General features: G+C 34.9%; 1 long non-coding RNA gene across 1 annotated transcript in view; it reads right to left on the reverse strand.

The window, feature by feature from the left end:
• Nucleotides 1–341: 341 nt before the first annotated feature.
• LOC117793660 overlaps nucleotides 342–13,767 on the reverse strand; it is a 63,677-nt gene continuing 50,251 nt past the window's right edge. Inside the window, exon 2 of the long non-coding RNA XR_004618297.1 lies at nucleotides 342–412. This is a non-coding gene — a long non-coding RNA (uncharacterized LOC117793660). The remainder of the gene's footprint in view (nucleotides 413–13,767) is intronic.

The following is a 13,767-nucleotide window of genomic DNA, read 5'->3' on the forward strand; positions in this document are numbered from 1 at the left end:
TCTCTGAGAACATTAATTCTGCTTCACATTTTCCAATGTTATTTGGAGTTTTTTCGGATCACGGACTCGCCATAAAATTTGACTTTATTATGTAAAATTTACAATGTAAAACAATAGCACAAACAATAATTTCATCAGAAAAATTTGTATTTTATTAATGGCAAAAACGGTTTTTGTATGAAATAAAATTCAATCTGGTAAATATTCCATTTTTTAAATACAGAATATTTCCAAATATAACTTTCTGATTGGAAAGAGTATCTTAAGCTTCGGCTGGCCGAATATAGTCATGATTTCGTACTTTACTGTAATTGTTTTGCTCTTCCTTTCTTGTTTTTTTGTTGGGTTGTATTTTAAATATTTTCTTTAAGGGGGGCGGGGAATTAGGGAATTTGCTACACACAGAGATACACTGAAAAAAATCGAAGAAAAGAATATTTGTCGGTTTTAAAAAACATTGAGGGGATTTTATAATTTAAAATGTATTATTAAACGTCATTTTACTAATTTTGAGGGTCCAAAACTACGATAATGTAAGTGTATTCTTAATTTAAACTTGTAGAAAATTTTAATAAAAATACTAAACGTAGTTTTTTTTTATTGAAATCATAAACTGAACTGAAATTTAAATAATCGAACAATTCTACGTATTACGCTACGTATAATAATAAAATATATTACTTTCTAACTTTTCAAATTGGCTCAAATCAAGCATGCGAAATATTCTAATCAATTATGCTATAATGTAACTGTTTGTAATGTAAGTTTTATTTATTGATTTTCAAAAAATTTACTTTAATTTCTATCATTGCAGAAGGTATTATAATATAGTCAGAAAAGTAGGAGGCAACTTTTGATATGTAAAGTGAAATTTAAGTTTACAGCGAGTTTTTGTGTGATTGATTAAGATTATCATAAAATAATAACCACATAAGGGAAGGACAAGAAGAATAATTCTCAACTAGCTCGCAATTAAAAAATATTATTGTCATCTTTGTAGTCACTTGAACAAAAAGTTTATCCTTCGGTCAAAGTATTAGTTAGTTTATAGTTGTTTATCAAGAGTTTATCTTCTAATTAAGAGAGTTTGTCGTGTAAATATTGACAGTGTTGACACCGAGTAAATTTTATTCAGAAATCACATATCTTTTAACATTCTAGCAAGGTACAAACGACATATTGCATATTATGTTCCAAAAAGTTGTATCTAACCTTTATACTATAAATTTATTATTGTCTTTAATTGCTGTTTTTGAAAATGCCATGTTGAAATATCCACTAATGGGTCTGTTTTGATACATGTAAAACTTTACTCGATATTCATAGGTACTCATGAATATTCGTTTATTCAATTCGCATGCAAGCGCAGATGTACGTATTTAAAATAATTGCACTTATTTTCCATTGTTATGTGAATTGCATTGGGCTCTGGTCTTTTCGCTCTTATTTTTCCAATAATGTGGTAAACATTTCCCATTCTTGTTTTTTCATATTTTATTCGAGTGGAAACTTTTTCCTGGAATTTTGGATGGGGTGGGGAAAGTGGAAGGGTGTTGTTTGGCTGCCAGCAACTTGGGCCACTTGCATATAATAACATTTGAAAAGGCTGCTACTAAGTGGAACAAGAAAATACACTAAGGAGCAGGAGTTAAAGATAACAAAGGCTCTGGGCTAAGTTATAAATGGGAAAGTGCTCAGTACGAATTTATCAGAGAAAACTGAAAATCTCTTAAATTTTTCGTCAATGCCGCAAACAAAACTTAAGCTAAATAAGCCAAAGTGAAGCTAACCAAACCAAATAACTATTTGGGGGTCTATTTTGCTCGTCAAGAAATAAAGTTTATGTAGGAAATAAAGGTTAGAAATTTTGTAGGAATAAATATAGAAAATGCTTTAAATTCAAGTACTTAGCAACAAAAACTTAATGGACTTGATTTCAGAAGCGTTTTACTTCAGAAAAAATACCATCTAGTTCCCCAAAAAGTATGCTTTGAATATAATTAGTGAAATTAAAGCGAAATAAAATATGAGAACATCCACAACATGAAATTGCGTTGCCAACTAATAACAAAGATTATATATATTATTCATATTATTAGGTAAACCTGGCAAGTGGCAAGCCTTCCCCCGCCCTCACCCTTCCATTCCCCCAATACCAAGCATTATACAATTTGAATGTACTGCTGGCAACAAATACTCTAAGAAGTTCAAAGCCGCATTAAGGAAAATAAAACAAACAAATACAAAAAAAAAAAAAACAGCACGGTAAACTGAATTTAATGGACTTATCAACGTTTCCATTGGAAATAGAAAGAGCGAGAGTTGGAGTTGGATTTTTGAGATGGAGGCGAGTGCAATAAATTCCTACAAAGCCAATCAAAATGAAGCGTAAACTTTATTGGGCCACAAGTTTGTGGCCGCAAACTTAATAACTGGCAGACATTGACGCTGAAATCCAACCAGACTATCTATGTTTATGTTTGTGTGTGTGAGTGTGTGTGAGTGTGTAGAGGAAGAGAGATGAACACAACCGGAAGTTGTTAAGTGCGTGCGAGCTTCAAGAAAAGTTGGCAGCTCAGAGTCATTTTGTGCCAAGTGTGCTCAAGTTGTTTGTCAAGCACACACACACACACACATACACACACTTACACACACACACACTTTTATGGCTAGGAAAATGGCTGGGAATCTCAACGAAATAGTTTTTAAAAAGCTGCTGCGGCTTCTTGGAAAGTTAATGACCCAAAGTCGAAGCTTAACCTGGCCAATCCAATTGTCAGCTGTCGGCATTCACTTAATCAATTTGAAGTGCAACGCCAGTTGCAGTTGGTGGGATATCTTAAGCCTGCCCCCTTTGCAACCATCTTCTATCCTCGCCACACACCACTTATCATATTTTGAGGCAAGCACACACACACTGCAACATCAGGTGGCAAGTGGCAAGTGGCAGGTGACAGGGTCTGGACCCGTTTGATTGACAGCTGTCAATTTGCATTGCCAGTCAAGCGTTTGCCGTGAGCAATTTCCACCCAAAGTTTCCAAGTTTATACCCTGCGACCCGAAAACGGCTTGAGCAGGGTATGATTCAATTATGCAAATAAGGCATCAACTTGACTGCAATTCAATCAAACCTCAATTTGTTAGGCGTAACTCTTACGCTGCTGTCAATTTTATAGCAATCGGAGATTAAGTCGAAAATTAATTTAAACATCAAAATTCATTTATCATATTTTGTGTATTTAATTAATCAATTCTCAATTTATGTCATATTATAATATCAAGAAATTACTTGAAATGTCAAACTAAATTTATAATATACATAGTTTATAAATGTCTACAACTTTTTCATATTTACTCTTTGCATTTTACTTCAAAATACACATATATTTTTAAAGGGTATATTGCAGTCAAAATTTTGTTCTGTTTTTACCTGGACTAAGCACCGTTAGTTTATCGGAACAGTATTTCACAAAGTAAACGGTAAACACAAACACTCACACATACATATACTTATACTTAGTTTGTGGCAGCTTTGTTGTTGCTAAATTCGCAATCACACCAACAATTTCAATAGCCGCGGTTTCTAATTTAAACTCTGTTCGATCAGCAGTAATCGTTTCTCTCACACTATAAGTATTATATATTATTATATTATGTTCAAGCATTTGTGTTCAAAAAAGCATAAGGTTATTTCAAAACTTCTTTTTCTATCATGTTTGAAATTTTTCTTGCTACAATTGCATGTTTTGATCTGTTGTGTTTTATAATAGATTGATTTTCCCCATGTTTAATTCACTTAATGAACTCTATGCTCTTTCTGTAGTTTTCTCAATGTTAGACTCCCAGAGTTCGAATAATTTTGTATCTTAAAATCGCAGAATTGGATGATTTAAAAAAATGTTTTTGGGAATTTCTTAGCGTATCAATATATAGATAACATAGTGTTAAAACAGTTTGCAAAATTCCAGACACAATATTTTCATGTTGCTTTGGATTTTGTATAAATAAAAGTGATTAAAAATGTTGTGTCATACCTAGTTTATTAGGACAGCAATAGTTATTACAATTACTACTACTATTAATACTACTATTACAAATACTACTACTACTACTACTATTACAGCTACTACTATTAATACTACTATTACAACTACTACTACTACTACTACTACTACTACTACTACTACTACTACTACTATTACTACTACAACTACTACTAATACTACTACTACTACTCAAAGTGAGTACATATTTCATCAAATAGCTGCCCGAGGAGTTCATGGAACAACTGAAAGCTGTACACTCAAAGGGTGACTATATCTCATTAAAATACGACTACGTCTTGGCAACTGACGGAGGCCCAGAGGAACCTGCTGAGAACTCACGCTGTTTTACTAGACTAACCAAGAGGATGGTGGCAAAATACTTAAGCATCGACAGAATGTTCCTCAGTGAGACTTTGCAGTCTCATCAAGTGGAGGGCGTTTCACTTTTTGCAAATTGGGCATAACTCAGTTGGAGTTCATATACTTTTATGAAAGACTGTCCAAGTGGATTGAAGGTGGATATTCTTGTTTATTTGGACTATTGTTATAGATTGTCAATCGGCTTATTAAGAAAACAAAACAATCTACATTTTACTACTTTCTTTCATTTTTTCAAATATAATATAACGTAGATTTTGTCGAAAAATTTAACCATCAAGACCACAAAAACTAAAAAAATAACAGTTTTTTCTTCGTTTTGCTTTTACACATATTTTTTTTTTTTAAATAAAAGTTTGATTATTAGAATTAAATTTGCTGATTTTAAAAACGGAGGTTTTTTTTGTCAGTTTACAAATAACAAAACTGGATGTTGTTATAATGTGTTAAGTGAATATATATTCATGTTCAAAAGTGTGTATATAAACATTTGCTTGTTTTAAAGTGCGTGTAACGCTTAGGTGGATAAAAGAAAAGCCTTACAGAAAATAGCAGACAAAAAATTTGAGCACCTCTTCAAAGGAAAATCGAGTGAAAAGCTTTAAGCAAATGCAGGCGACAACAACAACAACAAGAACATGAAGAACAACAACAAATGGAAAGTGGCACGCGCAAATTACTTAATCCGACTTAAGAAGTATTTTTGTGTGTCACACAAAGCTGGGGCTCTGCCGCTGCTGCTCTTGGGGCAAGGGACAGGCGAAGGGGCAGGGGCAGGGGCAGGGGAAGAGCGAAAATTTGTTAAGGGAGGCGGGAAGTAAAACATAAATGCCTGCACGTACTTGTCCGCCTTTGATCTAAATTACCAAACATTTTCAGGTATTTCAACTTTGAATGCCAGGCGCAACCCAAGACAACAAATACAACAAATACAACAACAACAATCAGTCTGACGACGCAGCAAAAACAACAACAAACGAAATGAAGAAAAAAAAATTAAGAAGCGAAACACAACAAGCCGAAAATGAAAATGTCAAATGAAAAAGAGCCCAAGAGGCATCCAAGCCAGCTTCGTTGAGCCTTGGCAGTTAATCAATGAATAGCCGCATCCAGCTGACCACCTCCCCCCCCAGCTGACCCCACCCAACAGTCTGTCCTTCATAATGCTTGACGCTGCTCGGCAATTACATCAAAAGAAAGCAGTTGGCAAGAGGCTCAAGTAATTTTTCAAAGGCAGTGACGACGCTTAAAAATTAACTAAACAGCTACCTAGTCTACCTTCTGCTCCCTCCTTGGTCAATGTACATGAAAAGTTACTTAGGAGCAGCTCCACCGCACCACCGCACTTAATTTGACCACTTTTAAGCATGTGGCAGACTTACAAAATGTTTTTGGTTTACTTACAATTTTTGCTTTTCATTTGAAGAAATTGCATTTTATTGCCCACACGATGGCCGTGACAACACAGACAGACGGACAGACAGACAGACAGACGGACAGACAGATAGACCAACAGATAGACAGACGGATGGGCAGCACAAGCAGCGGTAAATGACCGCCATTTAACTAAATTGCTTCATTTTTGTGTTTTATCTGCTTTTGAGGGGGCAAAAGTTCGTAAAAGTAACTCGGCTGCAGTTTGGCCTGTAAATATACTTTGAGCACCTCTGCTTTCTCCTCTTCTCTTCTCTTCCCTTGCCTTCCCTTCAAGCCGCTTTTCTCTTCTTCACGTCTTTGCTCTTTCTTTTTGCTTTTACTTTCTTTTATATTAACTACTCGCATATTATAAATGACTTTTCAGTCATTTTGCAATTTCAATTTATTTGTTTTCGTTAAATTAGTCAGCGAAAGCATGTACGCATGTACGACTTTTAAATACCCTTACTATCTGCTAATTGATTTCAAATATTGTTAAGAGCTTTGAATCTGGCAGTGGTTTACCTTCTCTTAAGGAAACTTTACGTAAAACTTATAATGTGATATTTATTGCAAGACACTTGAAAAGTTTGTACACTAATAAAAAAAACATCTCCAAGCCAAGTTTTTTTTGTTCATTAGCGTGTTAATAATTTTTAAATAAGTCAAAGTTGATATATTTAAGACGAATATTCTTGACACTGGTGCTGTGACGAAGCTTAAATACGCTTTCCCTCAACATTTTCATGGCCAACTATTGTTGAAAAATCCAGTTACACATTTCATTGGTAAATTAAATTACCCACACTCCTTATAGAGTCAAAAATGATAAATCCTGAATAAACATTGGGGAGCATTCAAGTGTGATAGGCTTAGATTTTTTTGAAGTATTTTAAATATGTTTTGTAGCCTGCATGATTTATAAAGCGTGCGGATACTATTTGGCTCGGTTTTTATTTGTAAATGGACCTTAAAAGCACCTTAAAATAGCCTTTGAAAAATGCCCTCGAGCCTGGAATGCTGCTGTCAGCTTAGCCCATGACCATTTGAATAAATAAATAATTAAAGTTCACCCAGTTTTGATGTGCACACAGCAATTTAATATGCGCAAAGTGAAGCATAGTAAGTTTGAGAGCGGAGCGGCACATGCATTCAGCATCCGCTTGCTGGGATTTCTGCTGATGATGCAAGGACGGACTGTTGTTGTGGCACTAACAAGGGATGGGAACGGAACGAAACGGAACGGAAGGGAAGGGAAGGGAAGGTAAGGGGCAGTGAGGTTGGTCACTTCCTTTTGTTAGGATGGGATGGTATGGGATGGGATGGGGATTGGGTCAGCGGCTGGCTAAGTCGCTGCTTGAAATGCACAAGGCGCATTAATGGCCAAGTTGCCTCACATGATGACTGACAGAAGCTGACAGCAAAATAATTTCCGCTGACAATGCGGCACGCCTTCATGGCCCAAAGAAAGCAAACGGAACAAACGGAACGGAACAAAATAGACAGCTGGCGACAGACAGGACTGTAACAATGTATTAACTGGGCCCTGACAGCAGAACGTTGTCTGCGAACGTTTAATAAATTTCATACGCTTTGACTACATATATTTTTTGCATTTCGCTTAAAGTATTCAACTAGATCTTTAAATATTTATTTTACATATATATACGTTATTTCAGTTTCTTTACATTTAGTAAATGCAGCGTCTTTTTCGTGTGAGTGGGACTTATGATCTGTTATTTTTTATATTTTATTTTAATTTTTTTTTTTATTTTACATATAATTGCAAATCTATAATTTTAAAATTGTTACTTTTTTTAGATTGTTCATGCTCTTCAATGTTGTGTTTTTTTTTAAGATTATTTATATGAAATAGAGTTTTGATTTAATGTTTTTTTTTACTTTTTTGGGAAGAAAAGTAATGTCAAATTTCAAGTTTTATTTTCTTGTGATTATAAGAGTGCTTTAACTAGCTAGTTAACTTTGTGTCCCTATTTTAGCATTTCTTTTTCAATACTGATACCAAATATTATGCTCTGAACCATGTCTTTTAGGGATTCGACAAAACAGCTGCTCGTTAAAATGAAAGTTCGCTCCTGGTTGACAGTCGATTGAAAGTGTGCAAATGTGTAGCATACTTTACGGCCACATGCAAACCCCAGCAGCCATTATGCAAATCAAGCGAAAAGGCGATGCCAAAACATTTAAGCCGTTTCAGCACAGAGATGCCCCAAACCAGCTGCCCCTTTTCATCTTGCTCTTTCCACTTGCTATCACACTCGCTCCCATACACAGCAATGTTCTTCGTTTTCCGCTTTGTTGTGTGCTAGGAGTCATTGTTGTTGCTCTCGTTGTTGTTTTCGTTGTTGGGGAGGTAAAATCTAATTTCCTTGGCATGCGCCACAGCCACCTTGGAAACAACTTTCCTAGAAACTGTATGTGTGTGTTGCTGTGTGCGTGTGTGCGTGTTTGTGTGTGCATAATTCAAGTGCACACTGAATGGCTGAGGGGCTCAAGCTGTTGCCCAGGTGATGCCCAAACAACTTTTTTCCCACATGACGAGTCTCCCTTCAAGATAATAATGAGAAATATGTCTGCAATCGAAGAGTCTTTCATTAGCGATTTCAAGAATTGACTTTAGCTTAAAAGTGAAATTTATTTTCCTTTTACAATTCTATAAGAACTATTCATTTTTTTTTTTTTTTTTTAATATTTGCCACTTTTTTTTTAGTTACTATGACGATGTATTTTTAATTGGTATAGAAATATGCAAATGGTCTATTCCGTTTGTCAATGTAAAAAGGATGTGCAGGCGGCAGATGAAGGCGTCTATATAACCTAAATCAAAGTCAACAACCGATTCATCCTAGATCTCTGAGATATGTACACTGACAAAAATTAAGGGAAAAACAAATGAAGATTTTTGTTTTAAATATAAATATATATATTCATATCGAACCAGTATGTTTTTTTATTTATTTTTTTTTTTTATTATAAATTATGAGATAAATATAAATATATTTTTATTCAAAATAAACAACTATTAAGACTTTAGTTTACAGATTTGTCACATATGCTAAATTAATCAAGAAACAATTGGACACAAAGTCGTGTCCTAGTACTGAGTCTCTTACAGTCTATGCTCTTGGTTAAGTGTGGTATAAACTATATATTTGAAATGGCAACCGTGCTTGCTAATGACTTGAGGTCATGGTGGGGTGTCAAGTGCAGACACCCCATCGCGAATAACCCAGTAAACTAAATGATGCTAAAATAGTGTCACCTCCACACTCTCAGCCCTCTCTCGCCTCTCCCCCCTCTCCCGCCTCTATTGCCTGCGAACCTGGTTTGTGACTTTCACTTTTGCTATGTCAAGTCTAAAGCCAAACAATGGACCGCATCGTTTGCTCGTTTATTTGCTAACAAGTCTAAAATGAAATTAATTATAGTTACGCACAGTTGCCATGACCCACAGGGAAGCAAGCCAAGGGCCGCAATGGCCGGGGAAAAGAGCAGCCATTGTGTGTGTGTGTGAGAGAGAGAGAGAGGAGGTAGGTATTGCTTTTGTTTTTGCCCGCATGCTTTGGCTGCTTGTCCATCTGATAAATGGCAGGCGGTGGAGCAACTGCGTCGGCAAGTCAACTATCGCACACGGTTTTTTTTTGGTTTTTCTCTCCCTCCCTCTCTCTCTGTACTTCTGTCGTTTTTTGGTTAGATGTCGGATGGAGAAACAGCTTGTTTGTTGTTAATGCCCTGTAACCATAAAGTCAATAGGGTACGCTTATGTTTATACTGTATTAAATTGTTCCCTCTTTGTTTGCACACTTCGATCGCAGCTTCCCTCAGCACATTTTTCACATGCTATTTTGTTTTTCATTTCATTTTCCAATAACAAACTCATTTTTTATTAAAGCTAATCTAGTTATGTATTATTCAATTGTGTTATACAATTACTCCACACTCTATAAACTATTTAATTCATGCTTTCCCCACAATCTGTTGCTTTATTTATTATTATTTTTGTTTTTTTTTTGTGGCTAGTAACATAATATGCTCATTTAAAACTTTAAGTAAAGCCATCCCACTCAATAAGTTTGTATAAAGCTTCTGGGTAAGATAGATTAAAAATGTTATTGGTTACACATTTATTATACCCTACCATTTTTTTTTGAAGACAGTCTTACTACATTAAGTATACTGTTAATATTATAAGAAACATGGCTGTTTATTTAGATATTATTTTTTTTGCACTAAGATATCCTATGTATTGTTTCAAAATTTATTATAGTTGGCTTGAAAAAAATTGTAAGCTGTGTATTCAAATTTATACAGAGTATAATTTAATCTGTTGACTCTGGGGAAATCATATTCCATTAGTACTGCAAATTTCAATGGCAACTTTGCATTTTTTTTCAGCAAATTACATATGTACATTTCAACAGGGTATGTGCTAGTGCTGCAACATTGTAGCTATTATTATTATTTTTTTTAAGAATATTTTTATTTATTATTACTACACTTAACATAGCATAGGGTACTTGCTAGTTGGATAGCTTATATTCTTCAGTTTTGTTTGTATGCCAGAAATATAGATCAACTCAGCTGGCTGGCAGGATGGATTCTTGTTTGGTTGCTTCTTTGGCATATTTGTAATCACGCCCTGGCATCTGATGTCTGTCTTTCTGTCGGCGGCCCTGAACTTTTAATTAATGCATGCAAGTGCGTGAACACCGAGCACATCGAAGGGCTGAAAAATGGTTGTAGCTTAAGCTTTTGGCCAACATTTCTGGCGGAATGTGCCAAAAAGGCTGGTGGAGAAAACTTCTCGGGTTGCCGCTTGTAAAACGCGGCATCATTTTAAAGTCTCGTGTTGCGCGAGTATTTCATGGTTGATGCTACACGTTGCACCCCTTTTCCTTGGGTTTCAGCCCAAAAACCCAAGCACACATTCCCCTCTCTGGCAGCTTGTTTACTTTTTATATCAAAAACTTTTACGAGCTACAAAATATGCTGAGGCTGAGCTGAGCGCCAAAAAACAAACAAATGTGCCGAGAGTGGAGGCAGCAAAATAAATACAAATAAAATTGATAGCATGTTCTTAGAGGGTCTTTTGTTCCCCATCGTTTTTGGCTGCTTGGCTGCCCTTGAAATCGGGCTCGGATTCGGTTCCTGGTACTCTTTGTTATTTTTCGACCCTCTCCCACAAAAATGGTCACCTCTAATGACAATTGGTTTAGGTCGGTCTCGCAATTATCGCATCGAAATGGTGATTACACTGTCTAACAAAATTATATCTGTTCGAGGCATGACTTCCACTTTATAAGACTCAATGACTTGAGCTAACCACACGTCATGCTATATAATTTAACTCAATTTAATGACAGAGCTGAACAGCAAATATAAGCACTTGAAATATTCAGTTGAACTGATTTGATTCATAAAATTCGATTGAATTTTATTTTATTATTTGTACATTTTATATACTCATTTCATTTGCTAAAGAGCAAATTACTAGGTTTTTAAATGAAGTATATTGAACTGATTCATGAATCAAATTCGATTGAAACAAGTATTTACATTAATTTTAGCCATGTTATTTTTAATTTTCAAGAACTTTAACCCGAAAAGCTTAAGTAATAATAAGTTTCGGTGCAAATTTTCAAAAATTATTTATTTTTATTCTGTATATTATTTTTTTTTATTAAGAAATAATATTAACAAATAATGTAAGTTTGATAATAGGTGGACTTCTTAATGCGTTCAACATTCAATTTTAATTGATTTCACTAAAAAAAATGTTTCCCTTTGGGTTTCGATTTTAAAGCCTATATTGCAACCGCAATTTGTTTCGGTTTGATTCCGTAAATTTAATTCGTTCTTTCCATGTATATAAATAGTATACCTTATTTGTTTACCTACTCAAATATTGACCTCTAGAAAGTGTTCCAAGTGTATCCTGTACAGTCAACTTATCATAGTCTAACGTGTTTCCTTCTTTGCATCTGCCAGAACAATGTCAGCTAAGGTTTATAAGCGGCAAACCCTTCGCTGAGCTGTATGACCATAAAAGTATCTTACGTTTTTGCAATCTAATGGCGTTTTAAGAGAGTTCAGCATCAGATGAATGATATGCAAAAGGAGACCAGCCACGCCCAAAGCTAAGTTAAGAGACGAACGACAGAGACGGGGGAGGAGGAATGGAAATTCAAGGTACAAAAGGACGTCGCGTGCCTATGCGTCGTTTTTCCACCTGCTTTATGGTTCATAAAGTTTTTCAACCTGCGCACAAGCGCCATCTGTTGTCTGAGTTATTTATACATGTATTTTTTGTTTTGGTGATTTACGTTGAATAAAAACCAAAAACGGATTTGCTTCTCTCTTTTCATTTTATTTATTTTTTTTTATTATTATGATTATTATTTTGAATGTTTCATTCGCAAGTCGCGATTTTGTCTGGATTTGCTCTATTTGTTTGTGTGTTAGTGCGAATATATATATATGTGTGTGTGTGTGTGTGTGAGTGTGTGTGACATATGGCACACACTTGAGCGTAGTCATCATCTTGATCATTATCACCATCATGATGATCATGATGTCTGACGAGTTGTTAATGATAAACAAAATGATGATAAAGACGGCTCTCTGCTTCTTGATGAAAAACGCTTTAGGCCAAGAAAGTTGTTAACATAAAATGGCTCACTGCACACACACACACACACACGCACACACATATGATATGCGTGTGTGTGTGTATGCTTAGCAGCTTTTGCTCTGATTTCATTTTTTTTATTTTTGCTTTCATTATTGAAATGTTTTGCATTGCCCACTTCGTTTTTTTTTTTTTGGTTGGTATATGCCTGAGGGACCCTCAGGGTTTGCTGCCTGGCAACTGCTGAGAATTTATGAGTCTCACTGTATTCCTCTGCCCCCTCTCCGTGTACTTTTCATTCTCTGGTTTTGGCATTCACCTTTTTACCGTTAATAGCGCGCATCTGTCATTGCAATCGCTTTTCGGGCACATCAATTTCAGGCATCAACGCATTTGATGCCCTTTTATTTATAGTCACAACTTGCCAAACTACGGGTAAATAAAGGCCAACAACAACACAATTATTTAACGACATTTTAAATTTGAGGACGAGACTAACTTGAATAAACAAAAAATACCAACAACAAATTCACAACACAATACCTGATTTACTGCCAATATCTTTAACAGCAAAATGTGAATGAAATATCAACAGTTAAGTGTCTCTAAAAATGTCTGAAAGTTAGTCATTAATAAATGTATCTTTAATTTATTTCATTGACAATTCTGCATTAAACTAAATCAAATAATTTATTTACTTTATTTTTTGTGCATTTATGTTATTCACATTTTAAAGTATCACTCAACCAAATTCTTGGTATTTGTAAGCTAATAAATAAATAAATTAATACAATAAATATTAACTTACAAATACCAAAAATTTGGCAAGTAAAACGAGTTATTATCACTTGTAAGTTGCTTGACCTTGAAAGATTTCTTATATTTCAAAAACTTGGTAAATAAGATCAATGAAACGAGCAAATAAGTCGACATATACAAAAAACTACAAACAAGCTTTTAAGTAACTTTGAAAGCTCCTTAAACAAAAATAAGGATTTCATCAAAAGTATATTAAAAAATTAATAGGAAATATTTTTTTACACGATAACTGTTAGTTGAGCATATACATAGAAACTTAGTTCATGTCTTGCTTGGTTTTTTTTTTTTTTTTTTTTGGTTGGGTTGTGAATTTGTGGCAAACTTTTCATGTTTTTGAGCTTGTGCCAGCCGCAAGCCATAGCCATGGATGATGATGAAAGCTGAGTCGAGACTCGAGTTGAGTTTTGGTTAGGGGGAGAGTTTTAGTAGGGGAAGTTGTGGAGAGCTTACAGCCCGGGG

This window comes from Drosophila innubila, chromosome X (genome assembly GCF_004354385.1).
Source record: "Drosophila innubila isolate TH190305 chromosome X, UK_Dinn_1.0, whole genome shotgun sequence".
In the NCBI taxonomy this organism is placed as follows: domain Eukaryota; kingdom Metazoa; phylum Arthropoda; class Insecta; order Diptera; family Drosophilidae; genus Drosophila; species Drosophila innubila.